Source organism: Photinus pyralis, unplaced genomic scaffold (genome assembly GCF_008802855.1).
Source record: "Photinus pyralis isolate 1611_PpyrPB1 unplaced genomic scaffold, Ppyr1.3 Ppyr1.4_LG5, whole genome shotgun sequence".
Lineage (NCBI taxonomy): Eukaryota > Metazoa > Arthropoda > Insecta > Coleoptera > Lampyridae > Photinus > Photinus pyralis.
This window is the reverse complement of record NW_022170596.1, coordinates 30,428,773-30,454,803: the sequence shown is the minus strand read 5'-3', so window position 1 is coordinate 30,454,803 and position 26,031 is coordinate 30,428,773. Positions and strand designations below refer to the sequence as shown.

General features: G+C 37.1%; 1 non-coding gene across 1 annotated transcript; it reads right to left on the bottom strand.

The window, feature by feature from the left end:
• Positions 1–15,180: 15,180 nt before the first annotated feature.
• Trnal-uaa lies at positions 15,181–15,264 on the bottom strand. Its single transcript has one exon. It is a non-coding gene; the product is annotated as a tRNA-Leu (tRNA).
• Between the last annotated feature and the right edge of the window lie 10,767 nt (positions 15,265–26,031).

The window sequence follows — 26,031 nt, the reverse complement described above, 5'->3', positions numbered from 1 at the left end:
TCTTGACGAGTAATGTGCGCATACGCTAACTGTGCAATATCAACTTTCTTATTTATTAATATATTTTGTTGAAATTTTAACCACAGACACTTCTAGTAAATGCAAACATATCGCATATAGTAAAAATCAGATGCGCGGACTGAGCAATGAACTTATTACTTAACTTATTCATGGAGATATTTCTTTGAAATTTTAACCAAATATGCTTTTAGTGAAAGCAAACGTATCGCATAATGTAAACATCAGATTAATGTGCGCATGTGTAATATCAACTGTCGTATAGCGCTCACACCCCACATGGGTAAAATTAAAGATTTCCTTCTAACATTAATCCCTGCATTATTTGATAATGGAGGCAAATAAACACATAATATTAGCTAATTTAAAACTGTGCAATTGGAATGCCAACGGAATTATGCGCCAACGATCAATAGTATCTGCGTTCTTAGAGCGACATAATCTGGATGTGTTATGTGTTACAGAAACACACTTATTGCTTGACCAAAAATTGAAAATCCCGGGATATAATATAATTCGACAAGATCGTAAAGATAACACCGGATATGGTGGTGTAGCTATACTCTTCAAAAAATCGCTGAACGCCTACCCAGCTGAAATCCGTGCAACAAATAGTCTAGAAGTGACTAAAATATGCCTGGAACTCCAGAATAAACAAAAACTAAATATTGCCGTAGCATATAAACAGCCATGTCAAAAAATAGCAAACTTCGACATACAAAACATATTTGACAGTAATTATGCCACCCTACTGTTAGGTGATCTAAACTGTAAAAATACGATATGGGGATGCCGAGTAAACAATCCTGATGGGCACCGCTTATACTCCATGATCTCCGATCAAGGTATTCAAATTTCCCCCCCGTCAGAACCCACATACTTCCCATACCAATCCAATCGTAACCCTGATATACTGGATAGTCCTTCATAAAAACTTTTCCGGCCCAGTTTTCCAAACAGTACTACCTGAGTTAGATTCTGATCACCTGCCAGTCATATAGTAACCCTTGAAATGCAGCCCCAGCTTGTCAGTCCAATCACAAAGCTAATCAATGGAAAAATCAATTGGGAAACCTTTCGAAAAACGCTACAGCAAAATATCACATGTCCGACACAGTTACTAAGCCCTGATGACGTAGACAACGCAATCAATTCCTTGCTTAACTCTATAAACCAAGCAGTGAAGATCTCAACCACTGCCCAAAAACATAATTATATGAAAACTACCACTATACCACAACACATACGACAGCTAATTAAAGAAAAGCATATGACCAGGAGACTATGGCAAATAACCAGAGAGCCACATGAAAAGAAAAAGCTAAATAACCTAATGCGGCAAGTAAAACGTGAATTAGACGAACATCGAATAAGTGAGTATAGAAAACACATTCATGACTTGCAACCGCAAGATCCGACAATGTGGCGCACCACTAAACGTATACTAAAGGAACCACATGTTATTCCTGTTATAAAACTAAACAATAAGTTATATCACACAGATAAAGAAAAATGTGAAATATTCGCACAACACTTAACTGAAACCTTTATAACCCCAATAACCTCCATTCCAACTACGACAGTTAATGAAATCGAAAATGAAGCCAATCAAAATTTTCCCCCCGATCCAGGCGAAATACAACCAATAGAACCTATTGAAATAACAACAATAATAGACCAACTACCCAACAGGAAGGCACCAGGACATGACAGAATACCAAATTCTCTACTTAAAAACTTGCCATTAAAATCAGTAATGTACATTGTCGCAATCTTTAATACATGCCTACGTATCGGATACTTTCCCTCCACATGGAAATACGGTCACATACTCCTATTCCACAAACCCGGCAAGAAGACCACCGATGTGAATGGATACCGACCCATCAGCCTATTGCCAACACTCTCAAAAGTATTTGAGAAAACAATACAGAGTCGTCTACTCAAACATGTCTCCGAAACCAAGATCATCCCAAACTTCCAATTTGGTTTCCGCCGCAAATATTCTACCATTCACCAACTAAGCCGCATCACGGAATACATTGAGGGAGGGTTCGAAAGTAAAATGTATACAATGGCAGTGTTTCTTGACGTGCAACAAGCTTTTGACCGAGTCTGGACGCAAGGATTGCTCTACAAACTACTAAAAATAAATACTCCAAATTACCTACTTCATATAATACGATCATTTCTGACTAATCGCACTTTCTCAACAGTTATCAACTCAGAAGTATCAGACATTAAGCGAATCGAAGCGGGAGTTCCTCAAGGGTCGATTCTTGGCCCGATCTTATTTAATATTTTTGTTCACGATATCCCAGAAACCGATAACATCTTAGTAGGTATGTTCGCCGACGACACCGTTATAGCAACACAAAATCACAGTTTCGACGCAGCAGTATCAACTTCAAAACGGCATTAATGTAATTAGCAGCTGGTTTTCCAAATGGAGGTTACAACTAAATTCAGTTAAGACCGAAGCAAAAATCTTCACATTGAGACGAGTATCTAACCCACCCAATATTGTACTGAACGGTCAACTAATACAGTGGAACAATGCTAACAGCGCCGTAAAATACCTGGGCATTTATCTGGACAAAACCCTCAAATGGGGATATCATATTAACAAAAAATTAAACGAGGCCAACACGCGGTTAGTAAAACTCTACCCTGTGATAAACAAAAACTCACCACTAAAAATCGAATGTGGCACCCTAATATAGGTACAAGGCAATTATAAGACCTGTCCTCACATACGGTTGCCCAATATGGGGTAATGCAAGCGGCACGCAACTGAATAAAATTCAAGTTTTTCAAAACCGAGTGCTTAGAATTATCGTATACGCTCCATGGTACGTCAGGAATGTGCAAATCCACCGAGAAACCGGGATACCGCTCGTAAATGCTTTTATTAAAACGCTGTATAAACAATACAACACTAAACTACGCATAAGCCCAGCCTGTGAACACTATAATCTAGGAATAAAAAACCTACATACCCGCCTGAAACGAAGATTACCACGGGATATTTACTTATCGGATGGAGATAGTGGATAAACAGTAAATAATTAATAAACAATAACGAATAGTGAATATAACACATAGTGCTTAAAACAGTGAAAGATTAATACCTGTGCTACAAGCCTTGAAATAGCCAAATTGGCTGAACGGGCTTAATAGAATTGTGAAAAAAAAAAAATTTGTCAAAATATTTTTTTGAAATTTTTATCACAGGTGCTTCTGTTTAAAGCAAACATATCTCATATTGTAAACATTAGATGTGCGCATGCGCCGTTTATACGCACTCTGCGCAGTGTCAACTTTCTTATTGATGAAGATATGTCTTTGAAATATTAACCACAAATACCTCTAGTAAAGACAAACATAGCGCACATGGCTATGGCTTTTGGAAAGTACTGATCAATGCCTGGAAAATGCGTTGAAGTTAATCGCCCTACTTTTTTATTTGTTATATTAATGGACAGTAACTTAAGCACACTTGCGTCTATGTAATGTCTCACAAAATGAAACATCGTTTATGTGGCTGTACGGTGTACCTTGGAATAAATTGTAAGAACTAGTTTGTTGTTTTTAAAGGAAATTAATTACACTTTGAATTTACAAATATGGACAAAGAAAACCTACTATTACTAATTTATTTTAGTTACATTTGCAATTTGTAATTAAGGATATATCTAAGTAGAGTTGCCACATGGCCGGGATTTTCCGGGATTGTCCCGAAATTAGCTGCACTATCCCGGATCCTGGTTTTTCATACCTATATAAATCCCGGAAAAAATATCGCAACGTCTTGAATAAAAATCCAAAATTTGGTTGGGGGTAGGAGAGGCTGGTCCTTCATGGTACATGGCAGAAGTCTACTGTTGAGGTCAAAACGTTAAGAACGAATATTTGGCAAATAATTTAAAATTTATTGACCATAGCTGTTAGTTTCGTGAAGTAATTAGTTCTCAAAGAGACATACAATTTTCACGGCTGCGTTTTTGGAGAAAAAATAGTTCGTTAGTGCCCGTTTGAGCACAATTAAATTGTTGGACCAAAACGACGGGGACCGAAATGAGCGCCGGGACCGAATCGGTCTGACCAGAAACAGCTTCATGTCCATTTGGTTGATTGGGTTTAAAAAAAATTGTCATTGGTAGGTATTCCTTTTTCAGCAACACTCATCTTAGGAATTAACCGCACATCTCTATAATCATAATTTTATTTATGATTACCCGTTGAATGTATTAATCGCAACCCAATATAATTTTATGATGAAGAAAAGGAAATAAACTAAATCAATATAGACGAGCGACAAGGTCGCTTCCGATTATCCAGTATTGACAAAAAATTAATCACTTAGTCGCTTGACTACTGTCTACCTATTACTGAAAACAGAACTGGAAAATTCGTAATCGTTCGGGAATTATCATGTAGGGACACAGACGGACTGACAGACGGACAGAAATCATGAATTCGCTTAGGAGCTCTTAATAATGAAGAACTCCCTATATATTTTATTGCCATAATGACCTTTAATGGAACGTAAACGTGCTATACAGTATATTAAAATGACTAGAAATGAAGAATTAAATGGAATTGATATTCTAATCTATAAAAATAAATGTTAAATGATAACTGTAGCATGCACCTGGCGTGGTGTTACAGTAAGCCAGTGTAATATAGATATTACCCTGTTGAAGTTAAACACATTTCAAATGACTAACTGTACTGGGTTCAGCGACATCTACTGAAAGGAAGATTCAATTACAATTGGTAGCACCGAATGTTGTATTATGGGCACACACCACTTTACAAATATTCCGACTCGTGAGACATCTAGCAATCACAAATATGAACTAACCAAAATTCAAACGCGTTGTTTTACTATTGTGTTATATTATGGTAGTATCAGTGTTCTTCAATAGTGTTTTAACTACCGTAAAGTCCGACAGTTTTCATGTTCTAAATAAGGTCGCATCAGCCCCCCAAACTTATTATTTAGCTGTGGGGGTATCTTATATCGTCTTCTTGCACTATTCAACATCCCTGAGGCGCATGTAATCTCTTTATTTCTACTTATATATTTAAAGAAAAGTAGGTGTCGCAAATTGAAACCCAAAACAACTAACATCAGGCATCTTGGTATAGAACACTTTGTGGTGGTAACCCAAAATTAATATGCTTATTTTCTATGTCACACTTCCTGTCTGTACTGTGAACCTACAGAGTTCAATGGAATAAGACTGCATAGTTGCATACAGGAAGGTGGCATGGATTATTGCTTATAGTTAGTTAGTTTTTAGTTTGAGTAGGTAGCTCGAACCTGTTGGTATCATCGAAATGTAGCTTTAGTATGATATGTAAATAAAGTACATAAATAACACCCAACATAAATTATTACAACTTCTATTTCTAGAACGTATATTCAACTTGGGACACGCTTATTGTTTTTAAAAATGAAATTCGGACATCGGAGACAATAGAAAAGATTTATAGTAATAAAAGGGCAATATAGGTATTGTAAAATAAGTAAAATAAAGTTGCGGTACGTCCATTCCTCTTATTATTATGAGAAGGAGGCGCATATAGTACCTAGTTAGTTTTAATGAACGTGATTATTAATATATTAATTGGTATATCATCAAAACACGACCAGAACAGGCGAGCGAAAATGATTACACGCAAATGGTACGAGTTACAACTTAGGGCGGTGTTCCAAGTTGTAACTTGTTGATCACAATTAATTAAGAATCAAAATGAACAAAGTGTCAAAAGGTTTTTTTTTCGAACAGCATCGTGTGTGGCGACCTTAAGATATTATCCTATAGAGGTATAGACCCAGATATAAATCTCTCTACCAGGCCCACATTTGTAAGCCACTAACATGTAACTATTAGAACAATTACAAAAACCCTGAGATCTTGAGGAGCAATGAAATTGAATGACCCTTTATTTCAGAAATAAAGAAGATAATTTATTTCAGAAATAAAGAAGATAATTTATTTTTATTTTATAGCAGATAATGAGAAGGGCCTCTCTTTAACGATAAAAGTAGATAAAGTGATCACTTTAACGGCAATCAAATGATTGTGCATTCTATCATGGCATCTGTCATTCTTATTAAAAATGGAACGCGGGGCACGAAATAAAATGAAGTGCAAAATCTAATACAATACTATTTCCATGGAAACGACGGGAGAATCTAATCTTGCTATTTTTGGCGTCTAAGATTAAATTCAGACTTTTCAGAAGTTGTATAATGAATTATATGGCTTCTGCTACAAAATAACATTTTGTATTATACACGACGACAAATGGAAACAACCATCTCGTGAATTAACATCTTTCAATCGATGCTTAAAACATCCCTTTATCGTCTTATATAATAAATAACTATTATTGTACCAACGTCAGGAGCGAATTTAGAAATTTGCTACCTACTAAATAAAAATATCGAGATCGTTTATAATTTTGTATTGCTGTCTGTCCGTGTGCGCGATAACTTTGTCTAGAAACATACGATCACTTTGAAAATTAGTGAACACGTTCTTAAGGTAATAAGAAAGAAAAAAGGTACCTACGTATAGACAATTGGGCCAAAAAGTTACCTACAGCCCAAAAACGATCTCGAGGATCGTTCGGTATTCAGTCCTATCGGATTTGTAGTATGAAAGTAAAAGATGCTATTTTACTTTGGATGCCACTACCTTGAAGATGATTGGGTCGGATCGAATAATGCCGTTGTTTAGTTCGGATATTCCCTAGAATATTCTAAAAATCGAAGTAAAATCAAAATCGATTGTTTAGTTTCCTTATTATGACACGTAGAATTAACTTTCGCAATCACCACAGTTTTTGAGTACTAACATCTTGTGGCACTTCTTCTACTTCACCTCTTTTGTAGCGTATTTCAAAAATCTCTTCTTCCCTTTCGCGCTTTCTTCTTGTGTTCCATTGTTAGGTTACGGTGGAAGTTTGTCATACCGTAACATTACGTTTCTCTTTTTCGATTGACCGTCTTGTTCGTTCGTTGTGTTTCTGAGGCGAAGTTTGTTGTATCAGAGTAATCCATAAATTTTGGAATTCAAACTTTTATTAACTTCAGTTTTGGTATCTGGGGAATTGTAAATTCTTCGGAGCAACCCTATTTTAAAGATTTAGTAAAACCAAAGAGAACACTTTGGACCTTATGGTTATTTAATATTTTCACGTACTCCTTCTGAACCACTGAACCGATTTTGGCGATATATATATACATTTGAAAGGGCTTGGTCCAAGGATACATACCCATATTTTTTTGGTTTAACGCATGTGCGATGCTAACTTTTTTATTTATGAAGATATTTAAATGAAACTTTATATGTAAACACTACGAATATAGGTAAGTAAAATTAAGGACGTTTCCAAAATGTTGTTTTGCGCATGCACAATGCCAACTTTCTTATTTATGAAAGCATTTAAGTACATGAAATTTTATCCATAGGCATTTGGAATAAAGACAAATCTAACACCAGTTGCAAAATTTGGTAAGTTCATCTTCTTTACGCACCTCTTCAAAAATAAAAATATATATGGTCTCTACTTTAAGGCCTCGAACATCTCGTAAGTACCAACTTAATATTTAAAAAAACGCATATCTGTGACATTCGTAGCATCCATTGCTCAGTAAATAAAGTAAACTCTCTCCCTTAATTGCTCCTTGCGTATATTTGTACCTTTCCTTCTAAATCCTTCAATCCCCGACCACCTGTTGAAGTTTCCAATTTTCCTGCAAGAGAATACAATTGATTTCTTTCTTTTAATTGTTTCCTTGACTCGCCCAAACCGACCGAAGCTAGCTGGAGCCGTGCTCTACCTCCCTTGATTTTCCCCATATCTTCGCAAAGTAGTGTATACAATTGAGATGTACTCTAATCCATTCAGTGCATAATAGTTTTTCAATTTTCTTACTCTAGCTAGCTATAGGCTATAGCCGCTATGGGGTTTGGTGGTGCCTCTTTTCGATTTCCATGAACGCGCATCATTATAATAGGTTTTCTTACACCAATTTAGATAATTATGAAATACCTAGAATAATAATGATTACCTGCTTAAAGCAAAATCGACTGTGATATGCAACCGTTGAGTGATACCTACTCAATGATGCAACGTACGTACGGTACATAGACTATAGACTTCCAACTTGACAAAATGACGTTTGTTTACCTTTTCTTTTGATGCACGTGGTTATTTGGACCCAAAAATTTTACCTTTGTAACAGTTAGTTGAAGGCTTTGATAATTACTACCGTTGAGTGAAGGAATCGAGATTACTACTTAATTTATTCTGCACACGGCAAACGGAAACACGTAGGTAGCTTGATGTAAGTAGCTTTTGAACATTTAATAGTACATTATACCGGGTGAATCATTAGAACTGATGTCAGTTTGAATTTCGCGCGTACAATTCTAGTGTTTTTTACGGGATAGAATTGGCGATGATATATTTTTAGTTATTTTACTAATTCTTATTAGTCACCAGTGCCATCGTTATTTCGTTAATTTGTTGTTGTTTTTAATTTACTTTTCCAATCTGTATTATCAAACAGTTCTTTCCAAAACTACGTTGTAAATTCAAGAATTTGTTGAAGTAAGTAATTAAATAACGGTTAAATTAGACTAATGTGCATTTGTAGGTTAAAAATCCCCTTCTTGAGGATCCTCCAGTCCTGTCGAGAGCAGTTTATGGAAGGAAGAGTGTCCCGATCTTATTATTTCTTATAAAGCATTTGCCAATCATAAGAAACGAATCGTTGATCGATTTGAAAACAAGAATTGCATTTGCAAAGAAGAAAAAACAGGTCATCCATTACTAAGAAACGATGAAGTGGTCGAAGACAAAGAATGGAAGCGAGTTCCAGAAAATCAATCCGTCAGTTAAGTGCCCAAGCTGATAAGTGGTACACGTAGAATGAATATTATACCTACTAACTTTATTTTCGAATTACAGGAGTGTCTTATGCAACATGCCAACGAATTTTGCATAAAGATCTACGTATACATACACCCGTACCGGGTTTCTGTTCTACAGCAACTGCACGCTCTTGATTATGAGAATCGACGTAATTATTGTGATTGATTTAATAACAATTTAAATAACGACTTATTTGTAAATTAAAAATAAATTATTACTCCTTGGAGAGTGATTCTACATACACCACTGGAATTAGGCAAATGATAATCTATTATTACCAACCTTTAAAAATTTTGGTTTTGCGGGAAATTCAAACTGTCATCAGTTCTAATGAATCACCCGGTATATCAAGGTAGAGAAGTACAGTATTATTGCCTGAGCACCAAGATTACATCTCGAGGCGCTTGCGCCGAGGGGTGTAAGGTGCGAAGGCAATAATAGACTTCTCTACCGTGGTATATATACTATTTTTTCACTACCAGCACTTGAAGTTCTCTAAATTAACATATTATATTGATAAGAAAGTGAACGGTTGGACAGAATTTTTTGTTTATTAATATAACATGTCAATCAAGTGTGTGGAAGTACAAGTCAAACAGGCCGTATTTTGTTCTGTCATTGAGATATTTTCAAAGAGTAATTTCGTTCGAATTTTTTCAAAATGTGATAATTTTAAGTATGTAATTTCTCTAGAAATGGCGGATGGTGGCAATTATTCATTTTGGAGAACTTGTCTAAACGTTTATTGAGCGAAATTTCGGGTTGTGTTTTCTAAAAGTGACAGCGTGACAGTTCTCATTATTGACTACTAGTTAATAATGTCCACATTATTAACTACTTTGAACAATTGCCGAGAAAGCCTACTTTACAAGTGGAAAAAAGGTTAATAATCATGTCATCAGACGCTAGTAGTGAAAAAAAGGGTTTACATAGTAACTGTAATCATTGCATAAAAATACTATTTTTAAGCAATAGTATTTTTATTCATTGCTGTAAATTCGTTAGTGTTCACGTTTCTATCGAAATTCTCGGATTTTTCTTTTTACAGTGATTTATTGAGTAATCTATAGTATTTAGGTATTTAATTTACGACGTTTGAATAGCCTTGGCCCTTGCTATAATTTCAAACAATTAATTCAACCATTGAATGATTCAACGCATCGAACGAAGTTTACAAAACTCATTTACTACGCAAACTTACCATCAAATTAAGTAGCCATTCTGCCATTCGTAAAAAATTTTTCACATTGTGGAAGAGTTTATCAACCCTAAATTGTGTAATGTGTTTACCGGGTGGTGCCTAGGGCGACGCAGCATAGGGATTTCAATGGTAATTTCTTTATAGTCAATTACTAGCTCCCCAAATTATTTTAGAGCAAAAGTCTAAATACATTTTTTTTAGAGAAAAAAATACTGCATCTGTTCATACTTTATAATTTTCCGTTTTTCAAAACCGTAGAAAGCGACAAAATAAAAAGGTTCATTTTACAATAAATCAGATATGCCTTGGAATTACCTAAAAAAAAACAGCGATCACGTGTCAGTAAATGCCTTTGACGTTTATTAAATTTAAATTTATACTTGCCCGGCAAGTATTACTTGGTTTACAATACAAATTAGTTAAATAACTGCAAGTTCAATAACGTTAAAATGTCGGTCAGAAAAACGACAATACATTCAACGTGTTGGCTCGAGGGGTATTTCACCGATGAATATTTGTACACCAAAATTCCCCTTTTCCGTTAATTCCTTTCAATTCCCTCTAATTCCTTTTAAATTCTCTATAATTCCTATTCATTTCCTTAATTCCCTTTCAATTCCCTTCAATTCCCTCCGATTTTCCATAATTCCCTTCAATGCTGTAACGGAAGCTTGTTAAATTTTGCAAGTTTTGTGGATTTCAAAATTATATTCGAGTAGAAATGCGTATCGATGATTCAGATTTCTGGGAAGTTGTAGTTTTCATTAAAAGTAACAAACATTTTTTTCTGATGTAATTAAGTTTCAAATATCGTATAATATAAGATGAGTTATTGGTTTTGGACTTCCTATTTTGGGCGAGTTAACGATTAGTACGTGATTTAAAAAAGGTCACCGGTTAAAAGACGCAATTGATTCTAAGAAAAATATGTAATAAAATAGCGAGGCTAAAAAATTATGAGTTTGTTTATTTCCGGAAACTGGGAGCGTTAATTACGGGCGTTGGTTTACTCGCGATATAAAAACCAAAATGATCAGAAATTTGGGAGTTTTTTTGCGTAGATATTCACGCGGAGCGTGGTACCGCCGCGGAAAACGCGGCCACCACTTATAAAGTTTTTTCGTAGATATTCGCACGGGCGCGTGTCATCGCGGAAACGGGCCATTTAAGTAAAAAGGCCCAAACCAAATAAAATTTGTGGCGCGTATTAATTTAAAATCGTATTGTTTAACCAAGAACAAGTTGGTCGTTCTGGAATAGTGAATTGTTCGGAAAGTATTAATCATTGAGTAACTGCAGTTTAGTTTAACGTGCGATTGAAAGACTTCCGTTCAGAAATTATACCTAAAGTACGAAAAGCGCGCTAAGAAATTGTTGTTCAATTGGGATTACGCGATTGGATTTAATAGGCGAAGATTGAGAATAATCTAAATCATGCTCCACTACAATACCCACCATCTAAAAAGGGGAAGAATACTACTGTCTAAATTGTAAGTTATTTTTATGAAAAGTTATTTACCTAGAAATTTATTCATATAAAATTTTTATTTTGTCATTTTATAATTGTTTTTGCCGAATGGTTTTATATAGATAGGATAAATATAAGTTAGAAGTTAGAAGAATATTCATTGCTGTAGGTATTTAATTAAGTGTTATATTAAGTAAATTTAAATATTATTCAGATTCAGGATAGATGTAAGTAACTGAGTAATTAAGATTTAATATAAAAAAGGAAATCAATTGTGAATGCAGTGGAATTTGGATTTATTTTATTTTTTTCAATATAATCGGTTTATTTATGTAGATTTATTTTTTATCAATCAGAAACGTGAGACGGTAATAGTAGGGCTATTACAATGCCTCTCAATTCCCTCCAATTCCCATTCGTGTTTTGTGCTTTATTTTCCCCAAAAATTTTCCCTAAACACGAGCTGATAGTGAAATGTAAATAGTAGCAATAGGATGGGTTAATACCTTAATTTTCCTTCAGGTATTACCAATTGCCAATTACCATTGCTCTTGATATACAGAGTGGCCCAACCAGAAGTATACAGAGGGCTTTTAGGGTATTAAATTTAGAAATTTCGAAAAATCCTCGAACACGTCAATTTTGTATTCGAGGGGTACAACTTTTGGAATACAAATCACGAACCCAAGTCTTCACCCCTCTACGTAGGGTGCTTAACCCCTAAAATTTTAAATGGAATCCTATGGCAAATGGCACATTATTTGAAAGCCAATTTAATCGTGATTACTAATCTGCTTTGCTTTTTAAATTCTATTGATTCGTTTCGGAGATATTCGCATTTGAAATGGTTTCTAAAAAAACCAAAACAAATGCGATCCAAGTCACCTTGTATTAAAATTTTTAAATTTTAATACAAGGTTTAAATTGTGCAAAAAATAACAAATAACTTTAAATACAACATTTATTTCAATAAATGCTCGAATTGCCTTCCGCCTGCTTCCATGCAATAATAAAGATTTGCTTCAAAACGCTGCCGTACATGTTGCAAGATTTCAGAGGTAATCGCTCGAAATTGTTGAGTTATACCATAGTGTATTCTATTCTTACACTATGGTTATACGTGCTCGCAACCCTTGTAATGTTCCGGGCGGAGTAGCATAAACTTTATTCTTTAAATATCCCCACAAGAAGTAATCTAAAGGACTTAAATCAGGGGGAAAAAACCATTTCAAATGCGAATATCTCCGAAACGAATCAATAGAATTTAAAAAGCAAAGCAGATTAGTAATCACGATTAAATTGGCTTTCAAATAATGTGCCATTTGCCATAGGATTCCATTTAAAATTTTAGGGGTTAAGCTCTCTACGTAGAGGGGTGAAGGCTTGGGTTCGTGGTTTGTATTCCAAAAGTGAGGATTTTTCGAAATTTCTAAATTTAATACCCTAAAAGCCCTCTGTATACTTCTCGTTGGGCCACTCTGTATATCTTCAACGGTAGAATCATCCAATATTACTTCGTTTTCATATTCTCTTTCACTAGTAGTTTTCGCAACTTTTCCTTTTTTCTTTGAGGAGCATTTTTCAGTCGACGTGCTTCTTTTATATGAGTGAAACCTTTTTAGTCTATCGTTGCTAATCTTTCCATTATTTTCGTCAAGAAGCCAACAAAAAGACGATTTCTTTATGACTATTAAATTTTGATTTGGTAAAACAACCTGTAGATAAGCCCCGTCGCATGATAAGTTAACATTTCGAGAGGAGTAATCCTTTAAGTCTATCTCTCTTTCAACATGATTTTTATCGTTTGCTTCATTCTCTAACAGAAAATCCCAATCCATAAAATTTTTGAATTGTTCTTCTCGATTGGTTACTGGCAGTTGTTCTTCGCATTCTTCCTGATCATGCTTTTCAATAGAATCTACATCTTGATCTACCCTGTCAGTACAAATGTTGAGATTTGTTTATTTATTTATTTATTATCCCTCTCTTGTTCTGGGCCCTCAACAGGCTTGCGCCCAATTACAGAGTGACCCGCATAATGGTATTTAGAGGCGCCTCTGCAGAAGGTCTTAAGTTGGTTATACTACTCCGGTATTTACCTTACGAATTAGGAAAACTGCAGGAAAACCTAATTCGGAGTAGCCGGTAGAATGCTTGAAACTGGTCTAAGGTAATTTCTATCTCCGCCACAGATGAAAAATTCACCTCAACCCAGGTTCGAACACCCTACCTCCGGATTTATAGCCCAACGCTCTACCACTGAGCCATAAAGCCGGTTGATCTAAACTAAATGATTCGCTACATCTTTATCCATATTTATTCCTATTGCGTGAATATCACTGTAGGCACAATTTAAACCTTCTTCCATGATCATTATCAGATTACCTAATTGATTTTAATTCTTTAGTATATAAGTTTTTTAAATATACTGGAATATTTGTTTTTGTTTCCTTTTCTATCCATTCAATCCAGGCCCAGCCATCTGGACCGATATATCTAAATGAATCGTGGATAGTCATGGGGAAACTCGTAGAAGCTCCCAGTAAACGCCGCTTTCACAATTTCATCATTTAACCACAATTAACTCACCTTTGTAGTATCCCAGAGTACAAACTGTAATTTATAATTCTATTTACAAGAAGCACATTTCAACACTGTCCATACTGTTAGCACTAACGCTACATTATAGTTTCGACCGTTAAACAGCTGATTGATACTGGGCATGCGCGGCACATGATCACGATCCTCAATTCCATTCAATGCCCCCCTCAATTCCTTTTTAATTCATCTAATGCCTTTCAATTCCCTTCAATTCCCCTCAATTCCCTTCGATTCCCCTTAATTCCTCTCAATTCCCACAATTCCTTCTCCAATTCCCTGTAATTCCCCGCACGTGTACACCAAAATTCCCCAGTGAAATACCCCTCGTGTTGGCTACAGTAGCGGAAAATCCGAATATAAGTTTAACAACAATTCTTCTTCAAATCAGTTTTTTTCTTCGATTATGTAGGTAGTAGGTACACTCTGGTTCCGGAAAATGATAAACAAATAGTACCTGATGCAGACACAGCATTACATTCTCTAAAAAAACTTACCCCATAGATGCCTTTTATTGCGTCGGTTAGTTTGAAACAGAATTAAATATGAAAATTTATCGTTCGATGTCAAACAACGATAACTAAGCAGATGCGATGCGCTTGTAGTTTGTTAAAAGATTCCAAAGCATCACTGATTTATAAAAATGTAATTTTTTATTTTGTCGATTTCTACGGTTTTGAAAAATGGAAAATTATAAGTAATAGCATTGAATAATAAATTCAGATTTATTATTCAATGGTAATAGCACAGATTAAAATTTTATTTTGTCTGTGGTAATAGTATGAAAAGATGCAGTATTTTTTTCTCTAAAAAAACGTATTTAGACTTTTGCTTTAAAATAATTACGGGAGCTAGTAATTGACTATAAAGAAATTACCATTGAAATCCCTATGCTGCGTTGCGCTAGGCACCACCCTCTATATTAAAAAAAAAAAGCTGTCAGGTGTGGGGTTCGAACCCACGCTCCCTCTCGGGAACCAGAGCTTAAATCTGGCGCCTTAGACCGCTCGGCCAACCTGACTTGTAAATTTCCGTATTACTAATAGGTATATACGCTACATCTAAATTAAAGTATTTGTATTTTATATATAGGGTGATGCCTAGTGCGACGTAGCATAGGGATTTCAATGATAATTTCTTTATAGTTAATTACTAGCTCCCCTAATTCTTTTAGAGCAAAAAGCTAAATACGTTTTTTTGTAGAGAAGAAAATACTGCATCTGTTCATACTTACCTACTATTAGTTAAAATTTTCCGTTTTTCAAAACCGTAGACATCGACAAAACAAAAAATTACATTTTTATAAATCAGTGATGCTTTGGAATCTTTTCACAAATTACAAGCGCATATTATCGTTGTTTGACGTCGAAGGATTTTCATATTTAATTCTGTTTCAACTAACCGACGGCGACGCCGACACAAGAAAAACGTCTATGGGGTAATGTTTTTTTAGAGAATGTAATGCTGTATCTGCATCAGATACTATTTGTTTATCATTTTCCGGAACTAGAGTAAAGGATGGAAGAAAGTTGTTCTTAAACTCATATTCGGATTTTCCGCTACTGCTGCCAAAACGTTGAATGTATTGTCGTTTTCCTGATCGTTTTGATGAGAATTTTGAACGTTATTGAACTTGCAAATATTTAACACATTGAAGTCATACCTATACGAAAACTAAAATTTAGCAATGCATGACACGTTGTCTATAAGTGAGAGATGCACGTTGCTACGTAACGTATACAAGAAAATAAGTAAAACAAGTACAAATTGTGCACAACTCCTGTGCAGATAACGCGCATTTTTTAGCGCATTTTTGGTAACAAAAAGGAGCTTATCATTTCACTTTGTCCGGCTGGCTGGCTGGCTGGCTGGCTGGGCGGATTGAAAAACTTTTGATCTAGACATCGTAGAGAGGTCCGGTTTTTTTGCATTATCTCCGTCTTGTCGAGTTATTGGCGCAATGGACATTCATTAAGCCCGTAGTGGTTGCGTTTAATTAGAATTTGCGAAATAACTAACGCCGCTTGAAAACTTGTCCGTGCGTATATCGATTTTAAGCCGATCCGATTGACGTAGAGGAATGGCTTTTTTATAAAATATACTTTTGGCATTGCCTAACTACGGTCACTAATATGACTTATCTAGGATAACTACTTCAAGGTGAAAACTAATCAAAATCATAACACGGTGATGAGTTTTACAGTTTGTGGTATAATTTTGGTTAAAAATATCGTATCCAGGTCTGAGCGGTTTTTAGCGTAACACAACGAAGTTGAGGTAACGCTTATGTGCTCGTGTTTCCGTCTGTCCGTCCGCCCGTCCGTCCGTCCGTCCGTCCATCGAGATCTCGGCCCCTGGGACACCTAGAGACTTCGGGTTTTCGCTAATTGATAGCTGCTATGGTCTATATTTGCCCATTTCAGACAGTTTTATTGCACTCTCTATTTTGCGCAGACTGCGCATTGCCAACTTTCTTATTTATGGAGATATTTCTTTGAAATTTTAACCACAGATGCTTCTAGTAAAGGCAAACATTTCACACATAGTAAAAATTATGTAGACATGCGCAGTGACTGCGCAATGCGAACTTTCCTATTTACTGAGATTTTTCTTTGAAATTTTAACCACAGATGCTTCTAGTAAAGGCAAACATTGCGCACATACTAAAAATTATGTGTGCGCATGCCCAGTCCCTGCGGAATGGGACTGCGCAATGCCAACTTTCCTATTTATGGAGATATTTCTTTGAAATTGGAACCACAGATGCTTCTAGTAAAGGCAAACATTTCGCAAATAGTAAAAATTATGTGTAGGCATGCGCAGTGACTGCGCAATGCCAACTTTCTTATTTATGGAGATATTTCTTTGAAATTTTAACCACAGATGCTTCTAGTAAAGGCAAACATTTCACACATAGTAAAAATTATGTAGACATGCGCAGTGACTGCGCAATGCGAACTTTCCTATTTATTGAGATTTTTCTTTGAAATTTTAACCACAGATGCTTCTAGTAAGGGCAAACATTGCGCACATACTAAAAATTATGTGTGCGCATGCGCAGTCCCTGCGCAATGCCAACTTTGCTATTTATGGAGATATTTCTTTGAAATTGGAACCACAGATGCTTCTAGTAAAGGCAAACATTTCGCAAATAGTAAAAATTATGTGTAGGCATGCGCAGTGACTGCGCAATGTCAACTTTCTTATTTATGGAGATATTTCTTTGAAATTTTAACCACAGATGCTTCTAGTAAAGGCAAACATTTCACACATAGTAAAAATTATGTAGACATGCGCAGTGACTGCGCAATGCGAACTTTCCTATTTACTGAGATTTTTCTTTGAAATTTTAACCACACATGCTTCTAGTAAAGGCAAACATTGCGCACATACTAAAAATTATGTGTGCGCATGCGCAATGCCAACTTTCCTATTTATGGAGATATTTCTTTGAAATTTGAACCACAGATGCTTCTAGTAAAGGCAAACATTTCGCAAATAGTAAAAATTATGTGTAGGCATGCGCAGTGACTGCGCAATGCCAACTTTCTTATTTATGGAGATATTTCTTTGAAATTTTAACCACAGATGCTTCTAGTAAAGGCAAACATTTCACACATAGTAAAAATTTTGTAGACATGCGCAGTGACTGCGCAATGCGAACTTTCCTATTTACTGAGATTTTTCTTTGAAATTTTAACCACAGATACTTCTAGTAAAGGCAAACATTGCGCACATACTAAAAATTATGTGTGCGCATGCGCAGTCCCTGCGCAATGCCAACTTTCCTATTTATGGAGGTATTTCTTTGAAATTGGAACCACAGATGCTTCTAGTAAAGGCAAACATTTCGCAAATAGTAAAAATTATGTGTAGACATGCGCAGTAACTGCGCAATGCCAACTTTCTTATTTATTGAGATATTTCTTTGAAATTTGAACCACTGATGCTCCTAGTAAAGGCAACAACTTGTTGATTGCAGCGTTATCGGAGATCGGGGATTTCATTGAGGCAACTGAAGACGTCTTGATTATGGGAGACTTTAATTTCCCATTAACTGTCGGAAATCGGGTAGAGAAATTTCTTCAAGAGAAATTCAATATAGTGATCATCTCTCCCCGAACAGTGACAACGAATGGCGGAACAATAATTGACGGAGTTTTTGGCAAAATGGTCAACTACACTGTTGATTGTTCGGTTTACGAGTCGTACTGTTCATACCATCGTCCAATTATTATTAGAGTTCGTGAAAATTAATAAAGAAATATATGTTTGCATAAACCTTATTTTATAATTAAAATTTTCTGATAAAATACTGATTGCTAATGCAATACTGATCCGTCACGCAAAAATGCGCTGAAGTCTCATCGATGCACATACGAGGACTTTTGTAATTTTTTTAAACCGAAATAGCTTTTATTTTGACATCACCAATGGATATATTTCTTGCAGACGTCACAATCGCCCTTTATGAGTACCCTCTTCCGACAATCCGTTCATGAGGTATAAGGGATATACCCGATCACGATAAGAGGTCGAGGAGGAGGACTAGGGTTGGTAGAAATTAATTGGTGTCGTTGAGACCTTTCATTAGAGTACTATGAAGGATAAAACTAGTTCCACCCCCCCCAATACACACCGTACTTCGATAAGAGCAAGAAGGGCAGTAGGTAGAATAAAAATAATGGACAAGCACAACATCATACACAGATCTGACATGCGTTCCAGGTGACTAATTACACAGCGTGATGATGTGGCGTAACCAGCAGGTGTTTATTACATACAGCTTGTTGGCCGGACCTGGTGGTACCTACAGGAACAATGGATGTTGACGAAGTAGATAAACACATGCATGGAAAGTATTTAGCAATAAGTACTACTATAAATGTAGAAAGTTCTACGTTGTTGAGCGTGTGACGTTTAACTTTAAATCTGTTGTAGCGCGTAAAAATAACGCCCCTGTTTAGATACGGGAGGCTATTTTTTTAAACCAAATTTCAAAATTAATATATTGAAAATTAAGTGGTCTGCGCAGATGCGCTCTTCGCAAGACATCTAAAGGAAGTGGAGTTTGTCAAGGAGAAATTGAGCTTATCAGATAAGAGGAACTAAGATTGAAAGAAAGATCAATTAATTATTATTATCTATCTCATTCCGTAAAAATCCAATGTAGCCTGTAGCTTCCACATCCAGCACGTTGTGGAAATGCTGATAACAGATTTAGATTCCCGAAAAAAGTGCCCATAGAATGCGTTAACTGCAACCGTCCATTTCCAACCGTAGGTAGCTGCACAATAAATGACCGACATAAAGCAGATGCGTCAACATAACCTCTAATTTTGTACATCTTGGCTGATCAAATACTTATGCTCAGTTGCACAAACAAAATTAAGCCTTGCTTAAAGTTAAGTCGAACTGAAAATCCATAGCAACGTGCTATGGTATTTAAGTTATGCTTAACTTTAAGAGATACTTAATTTTAACCATGCAATCGGCCATAAGTCATGGGAAAGATTCATTGCAAATGCAAATGATGTAGGTACAAATTATTATTATTTACGGAGATCCCAATGATGAGCCACGAATTTCAACCACCCTGCACCTAGAACGCTGCAATTGATAAAGTTTCAGTTGAAACTTGAAACTTTGACATATGCCTGGCATCGCCGCCTCTCCCAGGATATAGTCAACTGTCGCGAGGATGCGTCTCTGGTAGACACTAGCAGGGACGTTTCTCCACTACTTTGTTGCCATCGCGCTGGGCCGCGACATATGCCAAACAATGTGGTGGATTTTGTGGATTGGGGGGGTTGTGGGGGGGCGGCTAACTGGGTGTTATCCGACCCGAACGGGTACGGCCACAGCTTCGCCACTGGTATTCTGCCTTAGAGGGAACTCTGCTTTCTAGTGATAGCTTCTTATCCGGGCGTTCATTGGCTTCCGATGTTACTATCCTTTGGTCTCGTTCCCTTCCCGGTTTTCCCTCGTGTTAGGCTCTTTTTATTGTTGTCCTCTCCCTGCGTTACTTTCTGTCCCCTTTTCCTCCTCCCCTTGGCTTCATCCTCCACCTCCAGTATTCTTCTGCTTTCTTTCTTCCTTGATGTGTGTCGTTGCTCTTTTCTTCCCATTTTCCTATGGTAATCCCCGAGACCTCTACCGTTTGGTTTATGGTGGTGCTCCATGTGTGGCAGGGTCGGCGTACCTTCCATTCCGAGGCACACAGAATCTTGGCAGCCCGTATGATATGGTCTTTGTTCCTCTTGTTGGTATGTCCAGTATCTCATCTGAATCATCTTTAATCTCCTGGTAATCGTCTATCTTTCTAGTAGTTCTCTTCTCTGCTTTCTTGTGAGGTTGCTGTTTTCTTCAGTATCCTGAGTGCCTTCCACTCCGCCCTCCTCAATGTTCGTCTGCTCCTTGTTAGCGCTGAAGTGTTAATTCCGTATAACATTGTCGGTGCTATGTTCGTGTTGTAAATCATCATTTTCCAGCTGCCCGGTATTTTCTTCTCTCGTAAGAAGTTCCAGATTCCGTGTGTGCTTCTGAATGCGTTGGTTATTCTGTCTTGCACTGCGTTGTGCCTGCTGAGGGTGCTGTTTATGTACGTTCCCAGATATTTGATCTTGTGCTTCATGGTTATCTCCTTCTCGGCTATTATGGTCTTCTCTCCTTCTTTGTACTGGGGGTGTTGTTTCTTGGCACTCTTATCATCATGTAGCTCTCTTCGTTGTGTATTTGTAGGTCCGCCATTTCCAGGTGTACCTGGTACCACGCTGGCCTGGACGAAGTCCTCAGTGTCTTATAAATTATCCGGGATTACAAATAGATCGTCCGCGTACGCCAGTAATGTCGGTAGTAGTAATTGGCCGCCTGTGCTAAGGTTCGTCACCACCATCCTTGTTTGTTCTATAGCATGGTCAAGTGCTATCGCGAAGAGCCTTGGGGAAACGGACATCCTTGTTTGATCCCCCTGGTTTTCCTTTGGGGTTCGGTTTTCTTCCAAAACCATTGTATACTAGTATACTCCCTTTGCCACGCGTTTATGGTTCTGTTGATTAGGAATTTGGGTAGTTCCAGCATCGCCCACGCTGTCATTGGTATATTATTTTCTGTTTCCCCCTTGTTTCCTCCTTTTGTATTTTTTGATGTGCCTATACCATTACATTTGCATATTCCTCTTCATTGGTCTGAGTTTGGCGATGTTCTCCGCGAACACGGCGAATTCCTTGATTTCGTGTTGCTCATAGGCTCCGTTTTCTTCTTCCTTGGCTTCCCTTAGTTCCTTCTTTGTTTCAGGTTAGTGTGGGTTTTGGCCCGCTTTCTGTTCGGTCACATGGGCGTTTCTGTTTCCCTAGTGTTTTCTTTGTTGTTTCTTTGAGCGTTTCGCCGATCTTTTCCGATATGGTATCCCTTCCCTCTTTTTTGCTTCTAATCTCCTACTGCTCCTTTCGGTACTCCTTTCTTTTCTTTCTTCTCCCCTGACAGAAGTTTCTCATTCCACCCTTCGGTTTCCCCGCTGTGCTCCTTGTCCTTTGTTCTCTTCTCCCCCCCCCCCACTCTTGACTTTCCCCTTTACCATTTTGTGGTCCGATCCTACTGTTTTTGCCCATATGTCTGCTGTGTTCCCTTCCTCCTCTTCACTTTCGTCCAGTCTGCCTAGTTGCGTACTGAAGCCGCCTAGTATGATACCTAGGTTCTGTCTGCACTTTTTTCTGTTGTTTCACTTCGATTTCTGAGTTCCGCCTGTCCTCTTTTGCCCGAGGGGATGTGGCATCCTGTGATTGTTAGTCTTCCTATTTTCATCTTGATTTGGGCCATGGGTTTACTCTTGCTTTTCCTTCAAATATCTCCACCTCAATGCCTCGGTGCTTCTTGATTACGATTTCCGTAACTCTGCTGGTTCTCTCCATCTATCCGTCTACGTCTCCTACCAATTGTGACAGATTAATTAATACATACAAGACAATATAAATAATAAACCAGTTTAATTATATAGCAATTCAGAGCAACCTTTTTTATCTTACAAATTAATTGATCTGATTAATCCTCACCTTCTTGGTTCCTTGCAATAATTAAAATGGAATGAATTGGTATGGTATGTCCTTGGGTATGTCCTACCTAGCAACCACCGCGCGGAGCGCACTGCGTTTTTTAAAGCACCCCTACGAAATTTCTTCCATAAATAATAAAGTTGGCACTGCGCATGCGCAAAACCAAGTTTGGAAAATGGCGCTACATTGTTTATGCCAAGTGGCTATGTATCAAATTTTATTTAAATGCCCAATGGTTATATTTCTTCCAAACGTCCCAATCGCCCTTTGTAGGTACTTTCCTTTGACAATTCACTCTTAAGATATAAGGAATTATAACCGATCACGACAAGGGATCGAGGAAGAAGACTATGCTTAGTATAAATTAATTCCTTTCCTTGAGACCTTTCATTAGAGTACCATGAATGATAAAACTAGTTCCACTCCAAAAATCTGAGACCAATTGGTTGTCGTATGTAAAAGTTATGCACGTTTGACTTTCAAAAACAGCATCTCAAGAAATAATTCGTGGGGGGGAGAGCCCTTTTAGACAGCGAAATTTGATGGCCGTCTGGCACACCTTCAAGGTATAAGCTACCTACTGCAAACAATTCCAGGACTCTAGGACCATTCCCCTAGAAGTAGTTCAAAACGGTAGAAGCGGGTCCGGACGGACGGACGCACGGACAAAACGCAAACAATAGCACGTTTTTTTAACGCTAAAAACACTATAAATTACCCTTATGTATCTTCGATTTAAGAAAATATGTGGGATGTCTTGGAAACACAAATTGAGCCATTTTTTGAAATTGCGGAATGGTCACGTTACTATTTGAGATCCAAACGATCAAGCTCTCATCACTCTAATGTATATATTTCGGAGACGGAAAATCTGTAAAATATGTTCCAATACGCATAAAATAGTAAATATTACCATTGAATTTATAAGTTATAAATTCAATGATATTACGTACCAAGAGACTAACTAAAGTGTGTGTTTCAATCCCGAGGGAGCAGTTTGTAAGCCTTCTGGCATTTCCAAAACACTGAAATAAAATCGCAACCACAGTTCCTTGTTCGATTGTGCATTCAAAAATGTATTTATTGCTGCATTGCTCGTTCAGGGCAAACTAAGCAAATCAGCGACCGAACATTTGAAAATGTGCAAAGGTGTACCTACTCTCAGATTCATCCTCTTACTTAATAATTAATATTTTTGTGATTATACTGTATATGTACGATAGAAACGAATACCTATACCTATCTAACTATTAGCCAATAATTCTAGCTCTCCGGCATTATACATACTGATAACAAGAGGGGCCCCATAGTAGGTTAACGGAAATTGGTATGCCACTAGCAATAATCGATATTAAACTGGATGGTTACTAATAGGGTAGGTAATTACAACATAATTATTCATATTACAAATCTCAAAATTTGTCTGCCAACATTCAACAACTCAGATTCCTTATTCAATGCTGTCACTGTAAATAAAACTGGAAGATTAGACGCCACCTTTAAGTTTTATTGTGTCGTCTTTTAGCTGTTTACTACGAATTTTAGTCTAAAATAAACAACCTTTGACAACAATTTTTCTAGTGACAATAATTGTCACATTTTGATAAAATATAAACGGAGATAGCAGTGTGTAAATTAAAAACACTTTATCAGTTTTATTTTTAGCACTATGGCGAAAACAACTACTCACTCCTTTTCAAATTATCATCTAATATTTGGAAGTACCTATTGCCACAGATGTAGGTACTGTGCTATTATCAGCCAACACCCTTACATATTAATACTGCATTAACGTACCTACTCCGCTAGAACAATGAATACCTTCTGTCCGGGTAAGTGTTAAGATCTCAGCTCTGAGACAATGGAGAGAGAGCGAGGAAGCTTATTAAACCACATATTAAATTAATGTGATCAAAAATTTTGTAAAATATAAATCAAAAATAACAAATAGTACACTAATCTTCCAGTTTAAACCGCAAAGTTGATAAACAAGCGTAATTACGACGTCTGCCAGCGGGACCAATAAAACGTAGCACCTACATTGATACCAAAGCGACTGAACAAATGTTAAAATAATGAAAATTTCGAACATCTTGATATTCGCACAAAAATAAAATTGTTACAGAAATATTGCATAACAGACAAAACATGATCAACCTTCAGTCGTCCGTGACCTCTTTACAAGTGTGTCCAACTCGACTTCTTTTACTTTTCTCGGGTGCTTATGAGAGTATCCTACTAAGGAGAACTCTTATATTATAGAGTACGAATGAGCGGTACCGGTAGTGACGTGGTTAGGTTAATCCTAGGGATAAGGATGCTCGTTGCTTATGAAACAGGGCGTTATCTCCAAAAAGGTAAAAAAAACAGGTATCAACCAACAATTGGCGTGTGGTGAATAGGAAGGACCAAACTTCCTGGAACAAGCACTTGCCACCATCGGCCCTTCGTGCACTTAACCAGGGGAACGGTCATGCTCCTCTTTAAGACGAAAGTGGAGGGAGAGGAGGTGACGAACATGGAGTACAAAGAGGCAACATTGAGGAGCTCTCAGGAGAACCACAATCAACTTGTCAACCCCCGCACTTCAGCAGGTTATGGTGCAACTCGTACACATTAATCTGCATCTCAGTATGGTGGCATCTGCCAACTTCTGTATACATAAGAGAAAACATGATTTTGATGTAGCCACCTCCGACGGCCCGTTTACTCGCAATTCGGATTTGAAGTTTTGACTCCACCTTCGGTAAAATCTTGTCGGGGGCAACAATATTCCCCTTATCGGTTCCGATCAACGATGTCCTGTTCACCCGCAATTCAAGTTTGAAGTTTTGACTCCACCGTCAGTAAGATTTTGCTAAAAACCTCGCACAAAATAGTACCCAATGTTTGGGTACGTCTCATAGCTCGAGCTTCTATTGGCGACAGGAGAAAGAGAGACCGCCTTTCGAGCTCTAATGAACTTTTGAGCGCCAAAAGTCGACTGCCCCTCGAAGCGCGCCGTACAAAAGGAGGTTCATTTCGACCCTATGAAAAAAACAGAGTTAAAAGACCATAGCCTGGAGCGGCAACATCATACAGTGCGAGTGTAAAGTCTGGAACAATTACAATAAATCTTTTAGTAAACTTTTTTGAAAACAATCCTCGAACACGTCAATTCTTATCTTAAATGAGACAAACTTTACTGTAATTGTCACTGAAGGATCGTGGTGTTATTGAAATATGACGTAAGCGATAATTTTTTAAAATGGAAACCCTATTTTTTGTGCCGAATTTGGAAACAGCATTGAATTCTAAAGCTGAATTTATAGTTCCGTACCCGCAACGCCGTACCGTAAGGTTTGGAATTAAACCCTACTTTTTGCGCGTGAACATTTATAATTCGCTTTACCGTTGCGTTAGAACGGTTACGGTACGTAGGAAATGCCCAAAATTTATTTCTTGCGGAAAATCGTGTTAACGCGCTTGTCTTCGGTAGTACTCGGATAATTCAAACAGTTGAGTTTATCCTGACGTTCGTTTCGTTTATTTACAATAATTATTGACACTTTGTTGGTTATTATTATTTTGAAATGCACGTTACTCTTACTGACAGATGACATACAATGGCAGAATTCGTTTACGCAAGCTCATCTCTTACCACTACGGTAACTATAAATCGTATAATTTTCGTTAACGTAAGATTTTACGGTTCCGTTCTTACGTTCTTACGGCTACGGAACTATAAATCCGGCTTA